Genomic DNA, 12,541 nt, shown 5'->3' with positions numbered 1-12,541 from the left:
CGAAGTGGGACTTGAACCCTGGTCTTGAGGCAGATCTCTGCTTCAGGGTCTGCCGCTCTAACCATTGTGCCACACTTCTCCACTACTAAAGTTGCCAAACATTTCTATAAAAATTAATCCAATAAACGGTGTTTCATGAAAGGGCACGATCCGGGAATGTGGGCCAACATAGATATATGTATATATTTTTTGGTTTAAGTGCCCGGACCTAATTGTGATCCCAATCCGACCCTGCAGGGTGGTGAGATGTTATAGGCTGAGGGAGGTCGGGCGTTTAGCACAGGGTGTGGAGCAGCTGTAGGATATGGAGGCCGTGCAGGCAAGTGTGGAGGGGGTTTAGTCCAGGTTTGGGAGTTCAGGCAGGGTGGGGAGCTACTTTATACCAGGGAGCTGTGGGTGGTGTAGAATGGGCGTCTGGTACCGGCTGTGGCGCTACTGAAAGGCCGAGACCTTCTCCAGGCCTGGAAACTAGAAGGGGGCGGTGAACTAATAGAGTGTGAAGAGCTGTCTGGGCTGGAGAGCTACTGAAGATGGGGAGCTCAGGAAGGGCTCAGAGCTACTTCAGACCAGGGCGTTAGTGAAAACTGCGCGGCTCTGGTAGGCTGGGGAACTTCTGGAGGGTGGGGAACTACCGTAGACCAATGGAGATGAGGGCTTCAGAGCTAGTGCAGGCTGGGGCGGGCTTATAAAGGGTGGGGAACTTAGACCAGGGAGATGAGGGCTTCAGAGCTCCTGCGGGCTGGGGGACTTCTGGAGGGTGGGGAACTTCTGTAGACCAGGGAGCTGATGACTTCAGAGCTAGCGCAGGCTGGGCGGGAGGTGGGGGGCTCATAAATGCTGGGGAACTACCTAAGACGAGGGAGCTGAGGCCTTCAGAGCTAGTGCGGGCTGGGGGGAGAGGGGCGTCTGAGGGTAGGGAACTACCGTAGACCAGGGAACTATCAAGAGCTTCAGAGCTGGTGCGGACGGGAGGTTGAGGACTCATAGAGGGTGGGGAACTACTGTAGACCAGGGAGCTAACAAGGGCTTCAGAGCTGGGCGGGCTGGGGAACTCTTCAAGAGTGGGTAACTCCCGTAGACCAAGGAGCTCCAGGTTCGGTTTTCCAAGTGCACTCTTTTGTAATTATTGAAATGCTTCAGGTGTTTCTATGGTGTATTCGTGTATTAGACTGATACATGGACTCAGTTGTTTGGATAGTTTGGACTTTCTCTTGTTTGTTTAGAAACAGAATAAATGACGTCCAGCGCTACAAACTCCTGCCACTTTAACACACAATGGAAGCTGGAAGGAGGGGTACGGATGACTTCCTCCGCTGCTTGCAGCGCTGGTGTGTTTAGTCGCTTGTCTCTAGGGGCTACCCGCCTGGGTTTATCGCCTTCTGGGTACCTCTATGGATTACTTATTTCTTCGCCCTCATAAAAACGAATATGTACACAATGGGGTTTAAACGGGCCCAGCCGTTATAGGCTTTTAATGTGCCGAGGGGCAGAAAGAAAAAGGCTTTTTAGTTTCTAGGGCTTGTGTAAAATGGAATGATTTCTGAGCTCCACCTAACATCAAAGCACAGGTGATGTGCAGACCTGCGCACCACCCAAATTTTTACTCCTTACCCACTTCACCGCCACCAAAGAGTCAGAGCCGGAGCTGGAAAATGAGCCCAGAGGTGGCAACTGGCGCTCCTCGGATTTAATGTGATTTACTTAGCTAAGCGCCCGCTGCCGAAGGCACGGGGTCAGTCCTGCAGATAAATAAATTACGCACTTTTGAAAAGTAGCACCACGAAGAGCGCTCTGGAACGCACAGGATCATATGATTAAAATATATTTTATTTGCATGAAGACTGAGAAAACCCAACTTTTAAATTCACGTGTGAGGCCTGTGCCTTCCCAGCAGCACCAGGAGCAGAATTCTGCGAATGGAACATTTATGACGTGGCAGGCACTCCAGTGTGACGTCACGGGGCCCAGGGTACGTGCAGAGAGGGGGAGGGGACTCCGCCGCAGCAGAGAAAATGAGAGACCACTGATGGGGAGAATGTCAGGTAGAACGGGGCCTTCTTTCAGGTTCATCGCAGGATCATTTTTATGAGTGAATAATTGGATTTTCTCAAGACATTGGTCTAAACCCGTGTCTTGCCTGCTCCCCCTGTTAAACTGAAACACATGGTATCACCCATAAGCGGTGATGTATGATGGCACGGTGAAGAGTCTCCATTGTGACGTGTCCTCGGTATAAAAGGCCGGTAACCAGGCAGCTGCAGCATTGCCCTCAGCGGCACCGGACGGGGAGCACCACTGCTGGCGGCTGGAGCTGGAGACAATGAGAGGCCGAAGCTGGACGAGCTTAGGAGGCTCCATTAAGGATGGGAGAAGAGGCGGGTATAAGGGGGCAAGGTGAGTAAATAAACCAAACGAAAAGTTGAACTGAAAACCGAACTTGAAACCAAACTGAAAACTAACTTGAAACCAAACTGAAAACTAACTTGAAAACTAACTTGAAATTGACTTGATACGGACTTGAAATTCCAGTCCCCTTAATTTTCCTTCCGTTCTCTTTCTTTCTTTCTCTTTCTCTCTTTCCCTCTCAACCGATCAAATTCCCTGCCCCTTACCTCTCCCTCCCCAAGCCCCTTTTAACCATTTTTACTTTCAACATCTTTCTCCTTTCTCCACTCCTTTCTTTTCTTCCCATTACTCTTTTCCTCATCTCAATTTATTTTTCGATACCTTTCCCCTACACTTCCCCTACCCTTCCCTTTCCCCTTCACCTTCCACTGCCTTTCCCCTACAATTCCCCTTCTTTTCCACTACTCTTTACCTACCCTTCCCTCTATACTTTCCCTTCATGTTCTGCTTCCCTTACCATACTCTTCCCTTTCCTTCCGCTACCACTTTCCTTTCCCTACACTTCCTGTCCCTTAATCTTCCTTTCCCCTTCCCCTACCCTTCCCCTTTCTTTGCCCAATCCTTCCCTTTCCATTACCGTCCCCTTCCCTTACCTTTCCTGTCCCCTTTCCTTTACCTTTCCTCATCCTTCCCCTTCCCCTCCCCTTTCTCTTTCCTCCTTCGCCCTTCCACTACCCTTCAATTCCCCTTCCACTACCTTCCCCTACGCTTCCCTTCCACTTTCCCAACCCTTCCCCTACCCATCCCTTCCCCTACCACTTTTCTTCCCCTACCATTCATGTACTCTTCCCCCATTCTTCTCTTCCCCTACCCTTCTCCTATCTTCCCCTTCCCTCCCCTCCTCTTCCCATACACTTCCCCTACCTTTCACTTCCCCTTTCCAATCCTATCCCTCATCCTTCGCCTTCCCTTACCCTTCCCTTCCTCCTTCCCCTTCCTCCTCCCCCTTCCTCCTCCCCTTACTCCTTCCCCTTCCTTTTTCCCCTTTCCCTTCCTCCTTCAACCGATTTCCTCCCCAAACTTTTTCCAAACTTTTTCCAAACTTTTTCCTTCCACTACTTTCGCCTCCCCCTACCCTTCGCTTCCCTTCCCCTACACATCTGCTACCCTTCCCCTTTCCCTTCCTCTACCCTTCAATTCCCCTTCCCTCCCCCTTCCACCTCCCCTTTCCCTTCCATTCCCCTCCCGTTTCCCTCTCCCCTTTCCGTTCCTCTTCCCCATTATCCCTCCCAGTTCCTTTCATTCTTCCCTCCCCTTCCCTTTCCCCTTCACCTTTCCCCTTTCTCTTTTCTCTTCCCCTTCCCCCTTTACGCATCCTCTTTCTCCTTTTCCCTTCACCTTTCTCCTTTCTCTTCCCCTTCCTCTTTTCATCCCCCTTCCCCATACCCTTCCACATCGACTTCCCCTGCCCCTTTCCCTTCCCCTTCTCCCCTTTCACTTCCCCTTTCCATTCTCCCATTTTCCTTCCCCCCTTCCGTTCATCTTCTCCCCTTTCCCCTTCCCTTCCGCTTCCCCTTTTCTTTCCCACCCCCTTAATTCCTACCCCTCTTCTCTCTCCCTCCCATTTACCACGCCCCTGCCCCTTCCCCCTCCACTTTTTCATTTCCCCTTCATCCTACCCTTTCTATACCCTTCCCCTTCCCCCTGTCCCTTCACCTTCCCCTACCCTTCCCCTACACTTCCTAACCTTCCTCTTTCTCTTCCCTCTTTCTACTTCCCTCTCTCTCCTTTTCCCTTCCCACTTTCCCTTCCCACTCCCCTTCCCTTTCCCCTCCCCCTTTAATTTCCCCCTTTCCCTTCCCCTTTCCCCTTCCCTTCCCCAACACCTTCCCTTTCCCCTTCCTTTCCCTACCCTTCTACTTCCCCAACCCTTCCTTTTCCCCTTCCCCTGCCTATCAGCTACCTTTCCCCTTCTCTTCCCTCCCCTTTTCACCTTCTCCTTCTCTCCTTCTCCCCTCCCTTTCCCCTTCCCCTCCCCCATGCCCTTCCGCATTCCCTTTCTCTTTCCCTGCTCCCCCTTTCCCAGCACCCCCTCGCTCTCCCCTTTACCCTCCCGTTCCCCTTACCCCTTTCCTCTTTCCCTTACACTTGCTATTTCCCTACCATTCCCCTTCCCCCTTTCCTTGCCCTCCTCTTCCTCCTTACCCGTACCCTCCTCTTTCCTTTCCTCTTCGCCTTCCCCTACCCTTTCTCTACCTTTCCCTTTCCCTTCTGCTTCCCCTTTTCTTTGCCATCCCCCTTCATTCTTACCCCTCTCCATCCCCTTTACCACGCCCCTGCCCCTTCCCCGTACCGCTTTTCCATTCTACCATTTCCTTCCCCTCCCCTTTTCCCCTTTACCCTTTCCTCTTCCCTCTTCCCCCTCCTTCTCTTTCCATCTCCCCTTTCCCTTCACCCTCCCCTTTCCCTTCCCCTACATTTCCTCCTAAACTTCCTCTTTCCCTTCCCCCCTTCAACTTCCCTCTTCCTCCTTTCCCCTGACCCTTCATTTTCCCCTTCTCCTGCCTTTTAGCTACCCCTACCTTTCCTCTACCACTTCCCTTCTCCTACATTTCCCCTACCCTTCCTGTGCTGGTCCCATACTCGTCCATTACCTTCCCCTACCCTTCCCCTACCTTCCCCTGACCCTCCCTTCCCCTCCTCCCCCTTCCCTTTCTCCTTCCACTTCCCACTCCCCATCCTCACCTTCGCCTCCTCTTCCCCTTCCCCTCCTTCCCTCTCCCCTCCTGCTGTTTCCCCTCCTCCTCTCTTCCCCTTTCACCCTTCCCTCTTCCCCCTCCTTCCCCCTGCCCTTCACCCTCTCCTTTCCCTTCCTCTTTACCCCTTCACCTTTCCCCTTTCTTTTTCTCTTTGCCTCCCCCTTCTCCTACCCTTCCCTTTCCCCTTCGCCTACCTTTCGCCTTTCCCTTCCCTTCCCCTACCTTTCCTCTCTGCCTTCCCCTACCCTTCTCTTTCCCCTACTCTTCTTTTCCCCTTCCCCTACCAGTTCCCTTCCCCTACCCTCCCGGTACTGTACCCCTGCGCATTCCCTACCCTTCCCTTCCCCTACCTTCCCTTTCCCCAACCTTCACTTACCCTCCCCTTCCCTCTCCCCTGCCCACTCCCTTTTCCCCTTCCCTTTTCCCTTCCCTTTCCCCCTCCCCAGCCTTCCCTTCCTCTCCCTATCCTCCCCATCCCCTTCCCCTCCCATCTTTCCCCTCCTCCTCCTCCCCTTCTTCTCCCTCTCCCCTTTCCCTTCCTCTTCCCCTCTCCTCCCCTTCCCTTCCCCCCTCCCCTTCCCTCTTTTCTTGCCTTCTCCCCTTTCCCTCCCCTTCTCCTACCTCCTCTCCCCTTCCCCTTCCATTCCCTTCCCTTCCCATTTCCCTTTCCCTCCTCCTTCCCCTCCCTCCCTTTCCCCTCCCCTCCCCATGATCCCCTTCTCCCCATTCTCCCCTGACCCTCCTCCCCTTCCCTTCCACCTCCCTCTCTTTTTTCTTTCCCCTTCCCACTCCCATTTCCTGCTACTCTTCCCCTTTACCCTCCCCTTTCGCTTCCCTTCCTGATCCCCTTTCTAACTCCCATTTCCTTTCCCCCTTCCCTTCCCTCTCCCCTTCCCCTTCACCCCACCCGCTCCCCTCTTCTTCTCCCTTTCCCCTTCACCCACTGTTTTCCCCTTTCCCAATCCCTTTTCCCTTACTCCTCCCCTTCCGTTTCTCTTTCCCCTCCCATTTCCTTTCCCACCACCCTTTTCCCTTCACCATCGCCTTCCCCCTCACCTCCCTCTCCTCATCTCCTTCTGCTTCCCCATCCCTTCTGCCTCCCTTTCCCCCTCCCCTCCCCTCACCCTCTTCTCTCCTCCCCGTTCTCTCCCCTCTACTCTGTACTGCTCCCCTTCCCCCTCCCCTTTCCTGTCCCTGTCCCATCCCCTTCCCTTCACTTTCTCCTTCCCCTACCCTTCCGTTTCCCCTTCCTCTGCCTTTTCCCGACCCTTATCTTTCCCCTACTCTTCCATTCCCATACCAGTTCACTTCCCCTACCCCTCCAGTACTGTCCCCCTTCCCCTTCCTGTACTAGTCCCCTACCCTTCACCTATCCTTCCCTTACCCTTCCTGTACTCTTCCCTTACTCTTCCCCTCCCTTTCCCCATTCCTCCCTTCCCCTACCTTCCTTTTCCACTACACTTCCCTTCCCCTTCCCTTCTCTTCCCCTTCCCTCATCCTTCCCACTTTCTTTTCCGTCCCTTCCCACTTTCTCTTTCCCCTTCTACTACCTTCCCCTTCACTCCTACCCTTCCCTTCCTCTTTCCTGACCCTTCCCCTACCATTTCCGACCCTTCCCCTACCACTTCCTGCACTCTTCCCCTACCCTTCCCTCATCCTTCCCCTTCCCTTCCCCTCCTCTTCCCTCTATTCCCCTTCCTTTTTTCCCTTCCTCAGTTCCCCTTCCCCCTTCTCCCTTTCCCTACCCTTTCCTTCCGCTTCCACTACCTTCTCCTGCCCCTTCTCTCCCCTTCTCCATCCTTTACACTTCCCTCCACCTCCCCTTCCCTTCCCTTTCCTATTCCCCTTCCTCCTCCCTCCCCTTTCCCTTCCCCCTCCCCTTCTTCCTCTAAGTTCTATTCACCCCCATTCCTTTCCTTTCCCTTTTCTCTGTTCTCTCCCCTTCCCTCTTTCCACTTTTACCTTTTCTCTTCCCCTTTCCCCTTCCCAGATCCTTTCCCCATCTCCCCTTTTTCCTTTCCCTTCCCTTCCCCTCCCCTTTCCTTTCCCCTTCCCCTTCCCACCTTCCCCTTCACTCCTACCCCTCTTCTCTCCTCCCTCCCCTTTACCAGTCCCCTTCCTGCTTTCCTTTTTCCCCTTCATCCTACCCTTTCCCTATCCTTACCTTTCCCCTTCCCATTCCCCCTTCCCTCCTTCCCCTTACTGTTCCCTCTTTGCCCTTCCCTTTCCCTCTCCCTTTCCATTCACCACCCCATTACCCCTATCCTTTCCTATCTGCCTCTCCTTCCACTTCCACTTCCCCGTTCCTTTTCCCCTTCCCCCCTCCCTTTCTACTTCCCGTTCCCCCTCCCCTCTCTCTGATTTCCCTTTCACTTCCCCATCTCCCCCTCTTTCCCCTCCCCCCACCGCCTCCCATCCCCTTTAGCCCTCCCTTTCCCCTTCATCATACCATTTTCCTAACCATCCTTTTCCATTTCCCCTTCCCTTCTCCTTCCCCTTCCCCTTCCCCCTCCCTTTCCCTTCCTGCGCCCTGTTCCCCTTCCCCTCCCTTTTCTCCATTCCTTTTACCCCTCCCATTTCCCCTTTCACCTTCATCTTCCCGCTCCCCTTTCCCCGCTCCAGTTGCCCTCCCATTCCCACCTTCCCTTCCCCTTCCCCATCTCAATTCCCTTTCACTTTCACCCTTTCTCTTTCATTTCCCTTTTCCCTGTCCTTTCCCCTTCCCCATTCCTCCCATACCCTTCCCTACCATTCTACTACCCTTCCCCTACTCTTCCCTTACCCTTCCCTTTTCTCTTCCCCTGCCTTCCCCACACCCTTCCCCTTCCCCCACTCTTCCCTTTCCCCTACCACTTCCCTTCCTGTACTGTTCCCCTACCCTTCCATTCCCATCCTCCCCTTACGCTCCCCCTTACCCCTCCTCCCCCCATTTCCCATTTTCCCTTCATCCTGCCCTTTTCCTACCCTACCCTTCCCATCCCCTTCCCTTTACCCTATACGTTTTCCTTTCCCCTTCCTCTACCCTCTCCCTTTCCACTGCCCTAGCCCATCGCTTACCCTTACCCTTCCCTTTCCCATTCTCCTACTCTTCCATTCCCTTTTCCTCCCCTTCCTGTTCCCCTATTCATACCCTACCCTTCCCCTTCCCTTCCGCCACTCTTCCCTTCCCCTTCCTCTTACCCTGCCTTCCCCTTCTCCACCTTCCTGTCCCCTCCCTTCCCCTACCTTTCACTTTCCCCTTCTACCATCCTTCCCTTTCCCCTTCACCTACCCTTCCATTTCTCCTTCTGTTCTCCTTCCCCATTACCCTTCCCCTTTCCCTTCCCACTCCCCTTCCCTTTCATTTCCTATTCCCCAACCCTTTTCTTTCCCCTTCACCTCCCCTCCCCTTCCAATACCCTTCCCAAACTGTTCCCCTACTCATCTCCTACCTTCCCCTACCCTTAACCTTCCCTTCACCTACCTTTCCGTTCCCCTATATTTTCCTTCCTCCACCCTCCTTCCCCCTACCTTTCCCACTTCTCTTTGCCTTTCCACCACTCCATCCCCCTTACCCTTCCCTCTCCCCTTTCCCTTCCCTCTCCCCTTTCCATTTCACCTTCACCTTCCACCTCCCCTTCCCCCTTCCCCTTTCCCCTGCCCCTTCCCCCATCCCCTTCCCTTTTTACCTTCCCCTTTATCCTTTTCTCTTCACCCTCTACTTTCCCTTTTCCCTTCCCCCTCCTGTTTCACTTCTCGTTCCCTTTCTCTTTCCCTCTTCCCTTTCCTCTTTTCCTCTTCCCTTTCCTCTCTCCCCTTTAATGTTTCCCCTTTCCCTTCCCCTTCCCCTTTCCCTTCCTCTTCTTACTCCCCTTTCCTTTTTCCCTCCCTCCTCCGCTTCACCCTTTCTCCCTCCCCTTTCCCATTTTCCCTTTCCCTCTCCCCTTCCATTCCACCTACCCTTCTCCCCTTCCCATTAGCTTTCCTTTTCCTTTCCCCTTCTTGTTCACCTACTCTTCACCTTCCCCCTCCTTCTTCCCCTTTCTCTTTTCCCATCCCACTTCCCACTTTCCCTTCCCACCCCCTCCCCCTCCACTTCCCCTTCCCTTCCCCTTACTCCTCCCCTTTCCCCCTAGCCCTTCTTCCCCTTCTCCCTCCCCTTCCTGTTCCTACTCCCCTTTCCTTTACCTTTCCTCCTCCACTTCACCTCCTTTCCCCTTCACCCTCCCCTTTCCCCATTCATTTCCCTTTCACGTACCCCTTTCCACTTCCTCCTCCCCTTCCATTTTGCCTTCCCTTCCCACAAACTTTCCCCTACCCTCTCCCATTCCGTTTCCCATCCCCCTTCCCTTATCCTTTCCCCTTCCCATCCAGTTCCCCTACTCTTCCCCTTCCCTCACTTCCCCTTTTTCTTTCCGCTTCCCCATTCCGTTCACCTCCCTGTCCCCTCCCTCTACTTCCCTTCCCCCTCTTCTATCCCCTTCCCCTGCCCCTTCCCTCCACTCCACCCCTTCTTCCTGCCCTTACCCTTCAACTTCCCCTTCCCCTGCTCCTTCCCTCCTCCCCTTCCCCTTTCCTTTCACCTTCACCTTCCCTCACCCCTTCCACTTCCCATCCCCTTTCAATTCCACTTCATCCTCCCCTACCCTCTTCCTTACCTTTTCCTTTCCCCTTCCCTTCTTCCCTACCCATTGCCTTTCCTCTTTCCTCTTCCCTTTTACCCTTTCCCTTTACTCTCCCTTGTCCTTCCTTTTCTCATTCCCTTTCTCTACCCCTCCTCTTCCCCTCCCCCTTCCACCTCCCCTTCTCCCTCCCCTTACCCATCACCTTCCCATTCCCCTTCCATTCCACTTCCTCTTCCTCTTCCCCCTCCCCTTTTCCTTTTTCTTTCCCCTTCCACTGTCTCTTTCCCTTCACCCTCCCCTTTTTGTTTCCCCTTCCCTTCCCTTTCCATTCCAATTCGCTTTACTTTCCTTTCTCTTTTCCCTTCCCCTCCTCTTCCCTTCCCCTACTCTTCCCTTCCCCCTTCCCTTTCCTCTTCCCCGTTCCCTTTGCATTCCCTCTTTCCTCCTCCCCTTTCCCTTACCCCTTCCCTTTTTTCTTTTTCCTCTTTCTCTTCCTTTTCCCTTTTTCTCTTCACCCTTTCCCTTTTCCTCCCCTTTCCCTTGCCCTCTTCCCTTCCCCGTCCCTTCTCCCCACTCCCCTTTCCCCTTCCCTTTAACGCTTCCCTTTTCCCTTTCCCTCGTCCCCTTTCCCTTTCCTTTCTTTTTCCCTTTTCTTTTCCCCTTCCTCATCCTCCCCTTCCCCTCCCACTTCAGTGCTTCCCACTCCTCTTCTCCTTTACCTTCACCTTTCCACTTACTTCTCCCCTTCTCCTCCCCCTTCCCTTTTCCCTTGTCCCCTTTCCGTTTCTGCTTCCCCTTTACCTTCCCTTTCTTTTCCCCTTTCCTATTCCCCTTTCTCTCCCCTTTGCCCTTCCCGCCTCCCCTTCATCCTACCTTTACTCTTCCCCTTTCCTTTTCTCCATCCCTTTTCTCCTTCCCTTTTTCCCTTTCCCCTTCTCCCTCTCTTCCCTTCTCCCTTTTCCTTTACCTTCCCCTTCCTCCTTCCCCTTCGCTTGCCTTTTCCCTCCACTTCCCCTTCCCTCTTGTTCCCTTTTTCGATCCACTTCCCCTCCCTTCACTTTACCCTTCTGTTTCCACTTCCCTTTTCCCTTCTCTTCCCTTCCTCTTCCATTCACCTTCCACTTTCCCCTTCCCTTTCACCTTCCCTTTGTCCTACCTTTTCCCTTCCCCTTCTCCTTTCCTTACCCATCCTCTACTCTTCCATTTTCCCCTTTCCATCCCCCTTTCTTTTCCCATTCCCTTAGCCATTCCCTTCCCTTTCATTTTTCCCTTCAATTTCCTCCTTTCCTTTCCTTTCCCCTACCCTTTCCCCTTCCCCCTCCTCTTCCCATCCCCCTTTGATTCCCTTCCCATGCCTTTTCCCATCCTTCCCCATCCCCTACTCTTCCCTTTCCTCTTCCCCACCCCTGTTCCTTCCCTTTTCCCTTCCTCCCCATCCCCCTCCCACTCCCCTTCCCGTTCTCTTTCCCGTTCCTCTTCCTTTCCATTTCCCCTCCCCTTACCTTTTCCTCTTTTCCCTTCCACTTTCCCTTTCCCCTTCCCTCACCACATCCCCTACCACTTCTTCCCTTTCCCATTCCCTTTTTCCTTCCCTCCCCCTCCCAAACCCCCTCTTCCCCTCCGCTTTTCCTTCCCAGTCCCTTTCCCCTTCACTTTTACCTTTCCCCAACCCTTCCCCTACTCGTTCAGATCCTCTTCCCCTTTTTTTTTCCATTTCTCCCTTCCCCTTTCCCCTTTGCCTTCACCCACCCCTTTCCATAACCCTTCCCTTCCCCTACCCTTTTTCCCCTTTCCCCTCCCTTCCCCTTCCCCTTAAACCTTTCCCATTCACCCTCCCCTTTTCCCTTCCCATCCTCTTCCCCTGCCTTTCCCTTATACTTCCCCTAGCCCTACTCTTCCCCTTCCCCATCTCCCTACCCTTCCTCTTTCCCTTCCCATTCTCCTCACCTTCCCCTCTCCATCCCTCCCTTCTCTTTCCCCAACCCTTTACTTTCCTTCCCCTACCCTTCTTTTTCCCCTTCCCCTTTCCTTCCCCCTTCCCCTTAAACCTTTCCCCTTCACCCTCCCCTTTTCCCGTCACCCTCTTCGCCCTTCCATTCCCCTTGTCCTTTCCCCTTCCTCTTTCCCTACCCATTCTCCACCCCTTTCCCCCTACCCTTCCCCTCCTTTTCCCCTTTCCACTCACCTTTCCCTTTACCCTTCCCCCTACCCTTCCCTTTCTATGTTCCTTTTCATTCCCCCTTCCCCCTCTCCCTCCCCCTTCCCTGCCCCCTAACCATTCCCCTTTCCCTTTCCCCTTCCCTTTTTCCCTTCCCCCTTGCCTTTCCCCTGCATTTCCTTTACCCTACCCATACCACTTCTTCCCTTTCCCCTTCCTTTTTCCCTTTCCATCCCCTCCCTGTTCCCCTTCCCTTCCCCCTTTGCCTTCAACCTCCACTTCCCCACCCTTTCCTTTCCCCTTCCTATTCAGATATTCAGATTCCCTTTCCTCTTCCCCTTAAACCTTTCCCCTTCCCTTCCCCATACCCTTCCCATTCCCCTTCCCTTTTTCCCTTTCCCCCTTCTCCCTTCCCATTCCACTTCCCTCTCCCCTTCCCTTTTGCCTTTCCCCTATCACCCTCTCCCCCTTCACCTTTTCCTTTCCCTTCCCTCTCCTCTTCTAATTCTCCTCCCCTTCTCTCTCCCCTTCTCCCTCCTCTCCCCTTCCCCCTACCCTTCCGCCTTCACTTCCCTTTCCCCTCCCCTTCCCTCATTCCTTTTCCCCGTAAACCGTTCCCCTTTCCTCTTCACCCTACCCTTTCCCCTTGCTATTCCCCTTCCCCTCCTCTTTCC

At 53.7% G+C, this 12,541-nt stretch overlaps 1 long non-coding RNA gene across 1 annotated transcript in view; it reads right to left on the bottom strand.

Annotated features, from left to right (window-relative positions):
• LOC138283418 (uncharacterized) overlaps window positions 1–12,541 on the bottom strand; it is a 51,161-nt gene that overhangs the window by 24,183 nt on the left and 14,437 nt on the right. The window lies entirely within an intron of this gene.

Source organism: Pleurodeles waltl, chromosome 3_1, assembly GCF_031143425.1.
Source record: "Pleurodeles waltl isolate 20211129_DDA chromosome 3_1, aPleWal1.hap1.20221129, whole genome shotgun sequence".
Lineage (NCBI taxonomy): Eukaryota > Metazoa > Chordata > Amphibia > Caudata > Salamandridae > Pleurodeles > Pleurodeles waltl.
Note: the sequence above shows the minus strand (reverse complement) of the source record. Positions and strands in the feature narration are given on the sequence as shown.